Raw genomic sequence first — 15687 nt, forward strand, 5'->3', positions numbered from 1 at the left:
TTGGGGCTCGCCCTCGCTGTCCTAAGATCGCAAGCTCTTTGGCAACAGCGGCGTCGCCAGAAGGTTCACAGGCGGGCAGTGTTCGATCGGCGCGCTCTGGGTCCCAACTGGCGAGGTGCGCCTGCCCGCTCCTACTGCCTACCCCCGCTGTCCGCGATCGGCGATATTTATGCGCGGTGCGGAGCCGGGGGCGGCCAGCATTCGCAAGTTGAGGCCCTGATATATCGGCGGCCCGGGGGCAGCTGCAGCCCGCGACTTGTTTCACAACTAATTGGCATCCCGGCCGGTCGCGGCGCAGCCTCAGCAAACAACGCACCGCACTGTCGCTTTTACATCGCGCCGTCACCGGGATTTCTGACGCAGCCGTCACAGCGCAGGCATATTTTTGTTGCTTTGTTTTAATACTTCACTTTAACAGCAGTAACAACAAATTTCAGAGAAATTATTTGAATATTAATTCCACCAGAGTGACATTCCAACTTTTTCAGTCACATCTACATCTAAATTTACATCTACGTCGATTCCACCCTATGGTGGGTGCCAGAGGGTACCCTGTACCACTTCTAGTCATTTTATATGCTGTTCCACTCACAGATAGAACGAGGGAGAAACGACTATCTACAGGGTGTTACAAAAAGGTACGCCCAAACTTCCACGAAACATTCCTCACACACAAATAAAGAAAAGATGTTATGTGGACATGTGTCCGGAAACGCTTAATTTCCATGTTAGAGCTCATTTTAGTTTTGTCAGTATGTGCTGTACTTCCTCGATTCACCGTTAGTTGGCCCAATTGAAGGAAGGTAATGTTGACTTCGGTGCTTGTGTTGACATGCGACTCATTGCTCTACAGTACTAGCATCAATCACATCAGTACGTAGCATCAACAGGTTAGTGTTCATCACGAACGTGGTTTTGCAGTCAGTGCAATGTTTACAAATGCGGAGTTGGCAGATGCCCATTTGATGCATTGATTAGAACGGGGCAATAGCCGTGGCGCGGTACGTTTGTACCGAGACAGATTTCCAGAACGAAGGTGTCCCGACAGGAAGACGTTCGAAGCAATTGATCGGCGTCTTAGGGAGCACGGAACATTCCAGCCTATGACTCGCAACTGGGGAACACCTAGACCGACGAGGACACCTGCAATGGACGAGGCAATTCTTCGTGCAGTTGACGATAACCCTAATGTGAGCGTCAGAGAAGTTGCTGCTGTACGAGGTAACGTTGACCACGTCACTGTATGGAGAGAGCTACGGGAGAACCAGTTGTTTCCGTACCATCACAGCGTGTGCAGGCACTATCAGCAGCTGATTGGCTTCCACGGGTACACTTCTGCGAATGGTTCATCCAACAATGTGTCAATCCTCATTTCAGTGCAAATGTTCTCTTTACGGATGACGCTTCATTCCAACGTGATCAAATCGTAAATTTTCACAATTAACATGTGTGGGCTGACGAAAATCCGCACGCAGTTGTGGAATCACGTCATCAACACAGATTTTCTGTGAACGTTTGGGCAGGAATTGTTGGTGATGTCTTGATTGGGCCCTATGTTCTTCCACCTACGCTCAATGGAGCATGTTATGATTTCATACGGGATACTCTACCTGTGCTGCTAGAACATGTGGCTTTACAAGTACGACACAACATGTGGTTCATGCACGATGGAGCTCCTGCACATTTCAGTCGAAGGGTTCGTACGCTTGTCAACAACAGATTCGGTGACCGATGGATTGCTAGAGGCGGACCAATTCCATGGCCTCCGCGCTCTCCTGACCTCAACCCTCTTGACTTTCATTTATGGGGGCATTTGAAAGCTCTTGTCTCCGCAACCCCGGTACCAAATGTAGAGACTCTTCGTGCTCGTATTGTGGGCGGCTGTGATAAGAGACTCTTCGTGCTCGTAATGTGGGCGGCTGTGATACAATACGCCATTCTCCAGGGCTGCATCATGGCATCAGGGATTCCATGCGACGGAGGGTGGATGCATGTATCCTCGCTAACGGAGGACATTTTCAACATTTCCTGTAACAAAATGTTTGAAGTCACGCTGGTACGTTCTGTTGCTGTGTGTTTCCATTCCATCATGAATGTGATTTGAAGAGAAGTAATAAAATGAGCTCTAACATGGAAAGTAAGCGTTTCCGGACACATGTCCACATAACATATTTTCTTTCTTTGTGTGTAAGGAATGTTTCCTGAAAGTTTGGCCGTACCTTCTTGTAACACCCTGTATATGCCAACGTATGTCCCATAATTTCTCGTATCTTATCTTCGAGGTCCTTACATGCAGTGTCTGTCACAGGCTACAGAATGGTTCTGCAGTCAGCTGCAAATGCTGGTTCTCTGTAGTTGGATGCGGCTCGCCACGAATTCCTTTCCTATGCCAACTTATTCATCTCAGAGGAGCACTTGCACTCTACTTCATCAAACATTTGCTGGATGCATTTGAGTCTCTGTCTTCCTCTACAGTTTGAACCTCTACAGCTCCCTCTAGTACGACGGTAGTCATTCGCTGATGTCTTAACACATGTCCTATCACCCTGGTCGCCCCTTCTCGTCAGTATTTTCCACATGCTGCTATCTTCCTCCTTCCTTATCAGTCCATCCAAGTTTCAACATTCTTCTGTAGCACCACGTCTCAAACGCTTCTCTTACCTTCTGTTCCACTTCTCCTTCATTCCATGATTCACTACGATGCACTGCTGTGCTCCAAACGTTCAAAATTTCTCGTCAGGTTAAGGCGAACATCTGACAATAGCAGACTTACCTTGGCCAGTAACGTCCCCATTGCGTGTCATTATCTCCTTTTAATGTGCTCCTTGCTTCTTCCGTCACATGTTATTTTGCTACCAATGTAGCATAATTCCTTAACTTTGTCTACTTTGTGGTTACCAATTTTGATGTTAAGTGTAACGCTAATCTCGTTTCTCGTACTGCTCATTATGTTCGTCTATCTTCAGCTTTCTCTTGATTCATATTCTGTACTCATTCGACTATTCCATTACCGCGTCCTGTAATCCTCCTTCACTTTCACTGAGAGTTATAATTTATATGTTAACCAAGACAACTGATGCTTGTAACGTTAAATGATCATTTCCGAATGTATACAAAGCTCTATGAAATGTTATTCAAAGTTCGGAGTTCACACAGGTACAAGATAACAGTCGTTGCTGAGACATGACCGTGTCAACATGGATGTGCAGGTATGAGTTTTGTTAGACAGTAACGTGCAAAGAACCGAGCAACACCAAATGCGTAGGCTTGCATTAAGTTCCACGTTAGAGTCCGGCGTCACAATAATGTGTTCGGTTAGAAAAGTTATGTTTTATGTGCGCACTTTGCTGTAGTGTTTGAACTTTTCACTGACACAAAGAATGCAGTGCCAAACAAATGTTATGTTGTAGGAAGAGCACCTGACTTTCTAGCAGAAGACGCCTGTTTGTTACAAAAAGTAAGAAAGTAAGACGTCTGTTGATTCATTCTCAATTATAGCCCCCCCCCCCCCCCCCATCATGCCACCGCTTAATACACAGTTATATACTGATAACGATGCTGTAAGAAGAGAAGTTGCAAAACATCCAAGCGTGATGCAGTGTAGTGTGTGAATGTTTTCCGAATTCCGTGATTATCAAACTGTTCGAGACTTCTTTTATAAAGCAATTACCCGCAAATGAAATTGTGTCATTGACATTCAATGAGAGGAATTTCGACCCTAATATTGAACCCTGGGAGACGTCTGATACTTCGTATCTCTAAATGATACTTCGTGGTCCCAGACATAACGAACTGTTGAGATCTTAGGTGTGAGCGAAACCAGTACAGTGCTCTTCAAGAAAACTTTATGCTCTCAAGTTTTGGGAGCAGCATATTAAATCCTTTTTGAAAACTAAAAAGCACACGACATTTGCCTCTTGTCTATCCATCTCTAGCTCTAATCTGTCTGCTGTTTTTAATAAAGTAGATACTGTTTTAAGATATTGGTCTGTAATTCAGTCCCATTTCTTACACATTTTGTAAACAAGAGTTACCTGCTCTCTTTTTGAATCACTGTGCGAGAAGTCCTTAATAAATATAGACTACGAAAGGAGCTAATTCCGCAGAGTGTTGAAGGTAAAATCTAAGTTCAATTCAGCCTATGGTGGGTGCCTTCATCACAACATGTACCCTTAATCGTTTTTCAATACCAGGGGTGTTATTACCAATACCGCTCACATATAGGTCTATGCGGCGGTCTAACACTGGTAAGGTACTATCCAGGTGTGTAAACATATTTTTAAATGCGAAATATGATATTTCAGCTTCCTGTCAGCTGTCGTCAGTTTCAACACGAGACGAATACGCGAGAAATTGAATGGAAGGTTTGGACGCATTTATTGACGTTATGTATGATCAGAATTTCCTAGGTTTTTCTTGCAGATATCTTACCAGTTTCCGATTATAAAAATTATTACAAGATTCAGGTGTGGGCTTTCTTACGAAAGCACAAATTTCAATCAACTTTTCTCTGTGAATTTCCCTGCAGTCTTTTGTAACGTGAATGTAGTGATCACTGTTGTAATACTTCGTGGCCCAGCGATCTGGACATAAGGCTTCCAGTTCAGCTGCGCCTTGTTATCAGCAGATTATTACCAAACCACTGAGAATGGGTAGGTCCGGTCGTGGTCTGAGGCATGTTTTTCTGCTGAACGTTTCTTCTCCTAATGCTCGAGGCCACCCCCATAGGTGGTTCAGTGTTTTCTTATTGTGACTCAGTGTGGACCCAAGTGCAGCTGAATACTTGTGTTCATGTGTAACCTGCAAAATGTACATTGTCAGAACTAATTAGCCACAGATACCACGAGACAGTGCGATCACTACCACCACAGAGTTTACCTGCACATGCTCCAGATAATGTTCCTGTAATATATGCATCTGATAATGAGTCTGCTGTGGCTTGATAGCCAGTTAATGGTACAGAAAATAAGGAGTATTAAAATTTGAAAGAAGCCAACGGTTGCTTAGTATGCTATAAATACATTGCCAAATAGAATCACAATTACAGTTCATCCACAATAAATATAGTGAATTTGTATTCGGGATTACCAAGTTCTGTTCTTCAGAAATGATTTTCTTTCTAGAGCAGAACTGAATTTTGTATCCCCTCCAATTCGGTGATGTCAGTGCAACTGCTGCCTAAGCAGCAAAACTACTACTTCTTGAGTCTTATTTCCTGACTAATTCCTTCACCATCGCCTGATTTAATTCCCTTGTATTTCATTAATTTTTTCTTACTTTTGTTCACGTTCATTTACTAACCTCTTTCTAAGCCGCTATGCATTCCATTCAACCGACTTTCAAGTTCTTTGATGTGTCATACAGAATTTCAGAGTGAAAGCGAGCAGCTTTAATTTTTTCCACACTGAACTTCAATTCTCTTTCCTTTCTCCTTAGTTCCCTTCACAGCTTGCTCAATGTACACGTTGGATAACATCAGAAATAGGGCACAACTCTGTCTCAGTCCTTGCTTCACTACTGCTTCCCTTTCGTGTCCTTCCACTCTTAGCTGTAGCCTGGTTTCGGTATAAGTTGTAATTAACCTTTCCCTCCCAGTATTTTATACCTGACACCTTCATTCTCCGATGTCTTAACAAATGTCCTATCATTCTGTCCCTTCTTCTTGTCAATGTTTTCCATGTATTACTTTCCTTTCCGAGTCTGCACAGAACCGTCTCATTTCTTACCGTATCAGACTACCAAATTTTCAGAATTCTTCTGTAGAACCACATCTCAAATCTTCGATTATCTTCTTTTCTTGTTTTTCCAGAGTTCATGATTCACGACCATAAAATGCTGTACTCCTAACGCAGATTCTCAGAAATTTCGTCCTAAAATTAAGGCCTATGTTTGATACCGCTTTTTATATCCCCCTTTCTCCGTCAATAATAAGTTACTTTAGTGTCTAGGTAATAATTCCTTAAAATTCTCTACCACGTGATGCTAAAACCTGATAAGTTTGTCATTGTTCTCATTACTGCTACTTCTCACTACTTTCGTCTTTCTTCGACTTACTCTCAATCCACATTCTGTATTCGTTACACTGTTCATTCCATTCAACAGATCCTGCAATTCTCTTTACTTTCACTGAGCATTGTAATGTCATCAGCGAATCTTATCACTGATATCCTTTCACCATGAATTTTAATCTCACTTATACCTTTCTTTATTTCCGTTATTGCTTCTTTGCTTCTTCGATGTGTAGGTTCCATAGTAGAGGCAAAGACTACATCTCTGTCTTACACCCTTTTTCATTCGAGGACTTCGTACTGTCTTCCACCCATTGTTCCCCCTTGGTTCTTGCAGATATTTTACACTGAAGCGCCAAAGAAACTGTTATAGGCAATTTCTTTGGTTCTTCAGCGTATATTACCCGTCTTTCCCCATATATAAAAAGGCAGAATGCGGCACTGCGGTCGGCAACGCCTACGTAAGACAAGTGTCAGGCGCAGTTGTTAGGTCGGTTACTGCTGCAACAATGGCAGGTTATCAAGATTTAATTGTTGGAACGTGGTGTTATAAAAATGGTTCAAATGGCTTTGAGCATTATGCGACTTAACTTCTGAGGTCATCAGTCGCCTAGAACTTAGAACTAATTAAACCTAACTAACCTAAAGACATCACACACATCCATGCCCGAGGCAGGATTCGAACCTGCGACCGTAGCGGTCGCTCGGTTCCAGACTGTAGCGCCTAGAACCGCATGGCCACACCGGCCGGCGTGGTGTTATAGTCGTTGCTTGAGCAGTGGGACACAGCATCTCCCGAGGTAGCGATGAAGGAGATTTTTCCGTACGACCATTTCACGAGCGTATACTGAGTATCAGGAATCCGATGAAACATCAAATCTTTGCATCGCTACGGCCGGAAAAAGGTCCTGCAAGAACGGGACCAACGACGACTGAAGAGAATCGTTCACCGTGACAGAAGTACAGCCCTTGCTCAAATGGCTGGAGATTGCAATGGGAGGCCCTCAACAAGTGTCAGCGTTCGGACCATTCAACGAAAGAACATCGATATGGGCTTTCGCAGCCGAAGGCTCACTCGTGTACCCTTGACGACTGCACGACACGAAGCTTTACGCCTCACCTGGGCCCGTCAACACCGACATTGGACTGGAAAAATGTTTCATGGTGGGAGAGTTCGGTTTCAAATTGTATCGAGCGGATGGACGTGTGCGGGTACGGAGACACCCTTATGAATCCATGAACCTGCACGTCAGCTCAATCTGTTGGAGCCTCTATAATGGTGTGGGGTGTGTGCAGTTGGAGTGATGCAGTACCCCTGACACGTCTAGATACGACTCTGACGTACGTAAGCATCCTGCCTCATCACCTGCGTCCATTCGTGTTCTTTGTGCATTCCGACGGACTTGGGCAATTCCAGCAGGACAATGCGCAACCCACACGTCCACAAATGCTACAGATTTGCTACAGGAATCCTCTTCCGAGTTTAAACACTTCCGTTGGCCACCAAACTTCCCAGACATGGACATTATTGTTCATATCTGGGATGCTCTGTAACGTCCTATTTAGAAGAGATCTCCACTCTTTCGTACCCTTAAGGATTATGGACAGTCCTGCAGGATTCATGGTGTCAGTTCCCTCCAGCACTACTTTAGACATTAGTGCAGTCCATGCCACGTCGTGTTGCAGCACTTCTGCGAGCTTGCTGGGGCCCTACAAGATATTGGGCAGGTGTACCAGTTTCCTCGGCTCTTCAGTGTATATTACCCGTCTTTGCCCGTAGTTGAAGCCCAATATTCCTCATAGTTTCGAACATCTTGCACCATTTTACATTGTCTACTTTTTACCGGGTCGACAAAGCCTAGGAACGTATCTTGATCGTTATCAGCTAATTGAGTGATAATTTTCGCACTCGTCCGCTTTTCCTGTTTTCGGAATTGTGTGGATGATGGCTAGTCGTAATGAAGTCTGCTGATATGTCGGCAGGCTCATACCTTCTACACAACAACGTCAATAGTCGTTTTGATGCCACTTTCCCAATGACTAGGCATTTCGATGGATTTTTATCTGTCCTTTCTGTCTTATTTGTTCTTAAATCATTCAAAGCTTGTTTTAAATTAGGTTTCTAATACTGGATCCCCTATCTCTTCTGTATCGACTCCTGTTTGCTTCTTGTATTACTTCATGAGAAAAGCCCTCCCCGGCATAAAGGTCTTCAGTGCACTCTGAATTACCCGTTGAAATTTGTTGTATTCTTTATCTATCTATCTTCTGCTTGTGACATCGGCATGTATACGCGAATTATCCTTGTCGATGTTCGTTTGCTTCTTTAGAGGAACTCACTCTGTCCTACATTGCTACTCGTAAAGAATTCTACTGCCGTTATATGATCGATTGTTAAAATTTAGTAATAATATTAATCTAAAAATAATCCAATAAATCATGGGTAGATTTTATATATTATAAATGTCTTAGTAACTCATATCATAACAGATAGATACTGCCTACAGGAAAATTAAAGAGACCTTTGGAGAGAAGAGAACCACTTGTATGAATATCAAGAGCTCAGATGGCAAACCAGTTCTAAGCAAAGAAGGGCAGGCAGAAAGGTGGAAGGAGTATATAGAGGGTTTATACAAGGGCGATGTACTTGAGGACAATATTATGGAAATGGAAGAGGATGTAGATGAAGAAGAAATGGGAGAAAAGATACTGCGTGAAGAGTTTGACAGAGCACTGAAAGACCTGAGTCGAAACAAGGCCCCGGGAGTAGACAACATTCCATTAGGACTACTGATGGCCTTGGGAGAGCCAGTCCTGACAAAACTCTACCATCTGGTGAGCAAGATGTATGAGACAGGCGAAATACCCACAGACTTCAAGAAGAATATAATAATTCCAATCCCAAAGAAAGCAGGTGTTGACAGATGTGAAAATTACCGAACTATCAGTTTAATAAGTCACAGCTGCAAAGTACTAACGTGAATTCTTTACAGACGAATGGAAAAACTGGTAGAAGCAGACCTCGGGGAAGATCATTTTGGATTCCGTAGAAATGTTGGAACACGTGAGGCAATACTAACCTTACGACTTATCTTAGAAGAAAGATTAAGAAAAGGCAAACATACGTTTCTAGCATTTGTAGACTTAGAGAAAGCTTTTGACAACGTTAACTGGAATACTCTCTTTCAAATTCTGAAGGTGGCAGGGGTAAAATACAGGGAGCGAAAGGCTATTTACAATTTGTACAGAAACCAGATGGCAGTTATATGAGTCGAGGGGCATGAAAGGGAAGCAGTGGTTGGGAAAGGAGTGAGACAGGGTTGTAGCCTCTCCCCGATGTTATTCAATCTGTATATTGAGCAAGCAGTAAAGGAAACAAAAGAAAAATTCGGAGTAGGTATTAAAATTCATGGAGAAGAAGTAAAAACTTTGAGGTTCGCCGATGACATTGTAATTCTGTCAGAGACAGCAAAGGACTTGGAGAGCAGTTGAACGGAATGGACAGTGTCTTGAAAGGAGGATATAAGATGAACATCAACAAAAGCAAAACGAGGATAATGGAATGTAGTCAAATTAAATCGGGTGATGCTGAGGGGATTAGATTAGGAAATGAGACACTTAAAGTAGTAAAGGAATTTTGCTATTTAGGGAGTAAAATAACTGATGATGGTCGAAGTAGAGAGGATATAAAATGTAGACTGGCAATGGCAAGGAAATCGTTTCTGAAGAAGAGAAATTTGTTAACATCGAGTATAGATTTAAGTGTCAGGAAGTCGTCGTTTCTCAAAGTATTTGTATGGAGTGTAGCCATGTATGGAAGTGAAACATGGACGATAACCAGTTTGGACAAGAAGAGAATAGAAGCTTTTGAAATGTGGTGCTACAGAAGAATGCTGAAGATAAGGTGGGTAGATCACGTAACTAATGAGGAGGTATTGAATAGGATTGGGGAGAAGAGAAGTTTGTGGCACAACTTGACTAGAAGAAGGGATCGGTTGGTAGGACATGTTTTGAGGCATCAAGGGATCACAAATTTAGCATTGGAGGGCAGCGTGGAGGGTAAAAATCGTAGAGGGAGACCAAGAGATCAATACACTAAGCAGATTCAGAATGATGTAGGTTGCAGTAGGTACTGGGAGATGAAGAAGCTTGCACAGGATAGAGTAGCATGGAGAGCTGCATCAAACCAGTCTCAGGACTGAAGACCACAACAACAACAATAGTAACTCATTTCAGCCGTCTCTCAGACTGCTATTCTACGTTACACTGTGTAGTTTCCCTGGTCGGCGGAAGGCTGTGTTGCTATAACCGCGCTAAATGCAGCAAACATCTGTCGCATCCTTTTTCCACCAAGGCGGGCTTCAGCACATTGTTACCACCAACTGGTCGGCAAGCAGCGATATTACCAAAGTTCAGCACACTCCTGCAGCGTCGTGGCAGCAGAAGTGCATGAGCCTGGTCCATCTGCAGGTCAAAATGCTCAACCCTGGTACGAGTAATGGTTGCCCAGATCACAAAATGCATTGAGTCGTTGACAGTTGTGGAGCAGGCGATCTCCTGTGGCCCGGAGAAGCATCGTCGCTCTACTGTCGCCCCGCTGATGCGGTCATCACATCAATGTCTGTCATTCCACGGGACCGTCCGGCGCTACCGACCAGCGTCAGCTTCGAAGAGCCAATGGTCTGACTAGATCCCTTCCAGTCACAGACCAGCTTAGCGCCAAGTGGAGCCACGTACCGCCAGTCAGACGTTTGGGGCAGAAGTTCGCTGCCTGGATGACATCGCCGTCTAAGCATCGCGCCTCTGGGCTCGCCAGCATCGTCGTCCGGGGCCGAGGTGGCCGAGCGGTTCTAGGCGCTACAGTCTGGAGCCGCGCGACCGCAACGGTCGCAGGTTCGAATCATGTCTCGGGCATGGATGTGTGTGATGTCCTTAGGTTAGTTAGGTTTATGTAGTTCTAAGTTCTAGGGGACTGATGACCTCAGACGTTAAGTCCCATAGTGCTCAGAGCCAGCCATCGTCGTCCGGCCGCAATGCGTAAACAGCAATGACTCAGCATCGGGAGCAACGGGTGCCTATCTGGTAAAGACGCAACACTCCGCGCTCCGCTGCGCTATTTACAAGTCGTGGCCAGCATGCTGACATCCCACCAGTGACAAAGATCGTGGGTTTTACGCCCAGCCCCCTCCTGCTGGACGTAAGCACTGGAGCCGTGTATGCTGTACCAGAGAAATAAACCAACTAGTTGCCACCTGAGCGTGGATGGACGCTACCAGGCCCTGACGACGCCGTTACAGTTTAGAAGAAAAGAAAAACCCTCTCACTAGCGTGTACGACGGCAGTCAGCATCAGTTTCCGCAAAAATTCACAATTTGGACGATGCAAGATACTATCTCAGAGCTGCTTCTGCTATTGTGAAGAGGGTTTCTACAGTAAAACTCTCATAGTTGCTCCAATTGTGCTAACAGACAGTTGCAGACATTCTAAAGCTGGAGGATTCAGCGGGGACGATGAGAGAAAACGAAGACAGCATAATGACACAAGCCGTAGTTGGCGTTGTCGAGCGAGGTGGCGCAGTGGTTAGCACACTGGACTCTCATTCCGGAGGACGACGGTTCAAACCCGCGTCCAGCCATCCTGATTTAGGTTTTCCGTCATTTCCCTAAATCGCTTCAGGTAAATGCCGCGATGGTTCCCCTACAAGGGCACGGCTGACTTCCTTTCCCATTCTTCCCTAATCCGACGACCTCGCTGTTTGGTCCTTTCCCCACATTAACCGACTAACTGTAGTTGGAGTTGTAAGGCAGTAACAACCGGTTCATGGCTGACTACACTGAAAACAATGATGAACCTTATTATTCATATAGAGGTATTAATAGTCGGATTAATAGTCGCTTGTAGTCTAGAAATAACGCAGCACCTCCCACCTTGATTTATCCAGTTGCAGAAACGTTCAAAATTTGTGAGCTACCAGATAGTTGTGATAAACAGTTCTTACAGATACATCTTGAATACCCGTAAAGTGTCCATATCTTCACTGTGATTTGCCGTTGTGTCCTGACTAATTATACCACCACAAAACACGTTAGAGGCTGCAAAGTAACTGATTTATACTTTAAATGATAAGAAGAAGCAAGCCGTGAAATTTTTTAAGCGATGAAAATCTAACAGTAAGTAAACTGTATACCATAGATTATTATTACGAAAGAACATGGTGTTATTAATTAATTTCTCTCTCCATGTACATATAAGAATGTTCAGGTGTTGATCTGATAATGGACCATTTGAGTCGCGACTTAGACACAATGAATTGAATATCATATGTATCAGCCCTTGTATCCCACTTTTCGTGCGACAAAGTCGCGCAGGAAACCTGCGACCATGACGTTAACTTCAGAGGACATGTCAGTGCTGATAGGTCGCTACAAATGGTCAGTTGTTGTTCGGGAGCTTTTAGATTTACGTGTTTCAGGCTAGATCGTCTCAGAACGTCTGCTAAACTTAACACCAAAGTCATAAGCAGGAGCGTAATTCTCAAAAGTCGTTAAGAGTAAAGGTACGGAAGATATTACAATAAAATTTTCAAAAAATAATCCTACCAGGTATATCAGCCACATGCGCCCGTCCTCACCACCAAAGTTCAGCTGATGGAGATTCGCCTTTAGAACACCAATAACTACCAATTCGTTCTTTATTTAGGTTTCTGTTCCTTTCTCTGTATTACGTTTAATATTATTATCAACTTTATTTCTGTGGGAGAAAGTGAGGTCACTGCATCATCGCAGCCTCGCCACTCTGTGGCAGGTTTAGTTAAGTTTTGTAATGGCAACTTTCCGTCAACTTAAATTTCCTTTACTTTACGCCTCTGGTCACAAATTTTTTGTCATTAGACTACCGCTTTCGGTCTATAATGACCATCTTCAGATCTGTTCTATAAAAACATATCTCCGTCTGCTGACAAGTGATGATGAAGACGGACGCATGTGGTTCCATACTGCCGCCGGGAGTGACTGCGTGGTTTGAGGCGCCATGTCACGGATTGCGCGACACCTCCTGCCGGAGATTCGAATCCTCCCTTGGGCATCGGTGTGTGTGTTGTTCTTAGCATAAGTTAGTTTAAGTAGTGTGTAAGTCTATAAATCGATGACCTCAGCAGTTTGGTCCCTTAGGAATTCACACACATTTGAACATTCGGTTCCATACCATGTGTGAAGTCTGTTCTATATGGTATGATTAATTTTTGCATATCTTTGTAATACTTTTCGCAACTTTACTGTTGACGACTTTTTTTAATTACGCTTGCGCTTATGACTTTGTCCTTTTGTTTAGCACACATTCTGGGGATGTCAGCGCCCGAAACGCATCAGTATAAAGAAAATTTTTTAACATCAAGCAAGCACTTCATTTATACCAACTTATTCAGCATCAACGTAAGGATCAGAAGGCTTATATCTGTCCACGTTGTCTGAAGATGCAATTCACTGCACTGCTAAACAATGGATTACCAACAGTGATTGTGGCCGTGCGTCTTAAAGGCGCTTCAGTCTGGAACCGCGTGACTGCTACGGTCGCAGGTTCGAATCCTGCCTCGGGCATGGATGTGTGTGGTGTCCTTAGGTTAGTTAGGTTTAATTAGTTCTAAGTTCTAGGCGACTGATGACCTCAGAAGTTAAGTCGCATAGTGCTCAGAGCCATTTGAACCAACCAACAGTGATTTATCTTATTAACGAAGTAGCAGTAAACTATAACTTACCAACCTTATTTTCTGACAGTCACAATGGGTTAGGCATATTGGGATCGAGTACTGTGTTCTTTAGAACCGAAAGTAATCGCAAACTAAACCGAGAAACGAGAACTTTTGCAACACAATCAACTGTTCTCCTCCTGGTCTCGACTGCTGCCGACACCAGCCAATCACCAACTGGAAATGGAGGTCTTGTTTGATATTCGATATCAGTTTTGTAGAACACCTAGAAATCGATGCAGTCAGAGGATGCAGTCCTCGGATTAATACGGCTGCACAGCGTCCCCGCGTAGGACGCAGGCTGGCGAGCAGAAAGGCGGCATACACCGGCCCCCGCCTCCCAAATGATATTCCCTGTGCGGGGGCGAGGGCGGGCTCCCAATATCCGGTAGTGACCTCCAGTGGTCAGGGCACGTGCTGCCGTAATGTGAGGCTGGCGCGCGTCAGCTGGGACAATGTCAACAGGGGACGCAAGCCGTGTCTTGAGGGGCAGCATTACTTACTACCGTTACTCTCAAACAGCAGCTGAGAGGCATATCTCAAAATACTCTAACCTACGAGTGCCAAGGTCTCGAAATTAGGCAAGAAGTAAGTTAAGGGTAAAGCAATTTTGAATTTTTCTATAGTTCTTTCTAGATAAGGCTTTTTGCGGTACCTTTCCTAGAAATACCGTTTATCATACACTGAAGAGCCAAAGAAACTAGTGCAGGCATGCATATTCAAATACAGAGATATGGAAAGAGGCAGAACACGGTACTACGGTCGACAACGCCTATATAAGACAAGTGTCTGGTTAGATCGGTTACCGCTCCTACAATTGCCGTTTATCCAGATTTAAGCGAGTTTAAACGTGATGTTATAGTCGGCGCACGAGCGATGCGACACACCATCACCGAGGTAGCGATGAAGTGGGATTTTCCCGTGCGACCATTTCCGAGTGTACCGTGAATCTCAGGAATCCGGTAGAACATCAAATCTCCGACATTGCCGCGCCCGGAAAAAGATCCTGCAAGAACAGGACCAACGACGACTGAAGAGAATTTTTGAATGTGACAGAAATTCAACCCTTCTGCTAATTGCTGCAGATTTCAATTCAGGAACATCAGCAAGCATAAGCGTCCGAACCAGTCAGCGATTCATCATCGATATGGGTTTTCGGCGCTGAAAGCCCAATCGTGTACCATTAACTGCACGACACTACGCTATACGCCTCGCCTGGCCCCATCAACACCGACATTGGACTGTTGACAGGAAACATGTTGCCTAGTCGGACGAGTCCCGTTTGAAATTGTATCGAGCGAATGGACGAGTACGGTTATGGAGACAACCTCATGAATCCATGGACCCTGCATGTCAGCAGGGGACTGTTCGAGCCAGTGGAGGCTCTGTAATTGTGTGGGGCGTGCGCAGTTGGAGTGACATGGGACCCTTGAGATGTCTAAATACAACTCTTACGTACGTAAGCGTCCTGTCTGATCACCTGCATCCATTTATCTCCATTGTGCATTCCGACAGACTTGGGCAATTCCAGCAGGACAATGTGACACTCCACACGTCCAGAATTGCTACAGCGTGGCTCCACACTCTTCTGAGTTTACTTCCGCTGGCCACCGAACTCCGCAGACATGAACGTTTTTGAGCATATCTGGTATGCCTTGCACCGTGCTGTTTAGAAGAGATTCCCACCCCCTCGTACTCGTACGGATTTATGGACAGACTTCCAGGATTCATGGTATCAGTTTCCTCCAACCCTATTTCAGACACTAGTCGAGTCCATGGCACGTGGTGTTGCGGCGCTCTTCCGTGTATTTCACTGGCTGACGTACCAAAGATAAAATATTCAATCCGAGATTCCATCTCACCTGGATATCTAAATTCTGGATATCGAAATTACTCTAATTCCCCCCTCCGTTCCTGTTACAGAAACGAATGGTG

Source organism: Schistocerca serialis, chromosome 8 (genome assembly GCF_023864345.2).
Source record: "Schistocerca serialis cubense isolate TAMUIC-IGC-003099 chromosome 8, iqSchSeri2.2, whole genome shotgun sequence".
NCBI classification, from domain to species: Eukaryota; Metazoa; Arthropoda; class Insecta; order Orthoptera; family Acrididae; genus Schistocerca; species Schistocerca serialis.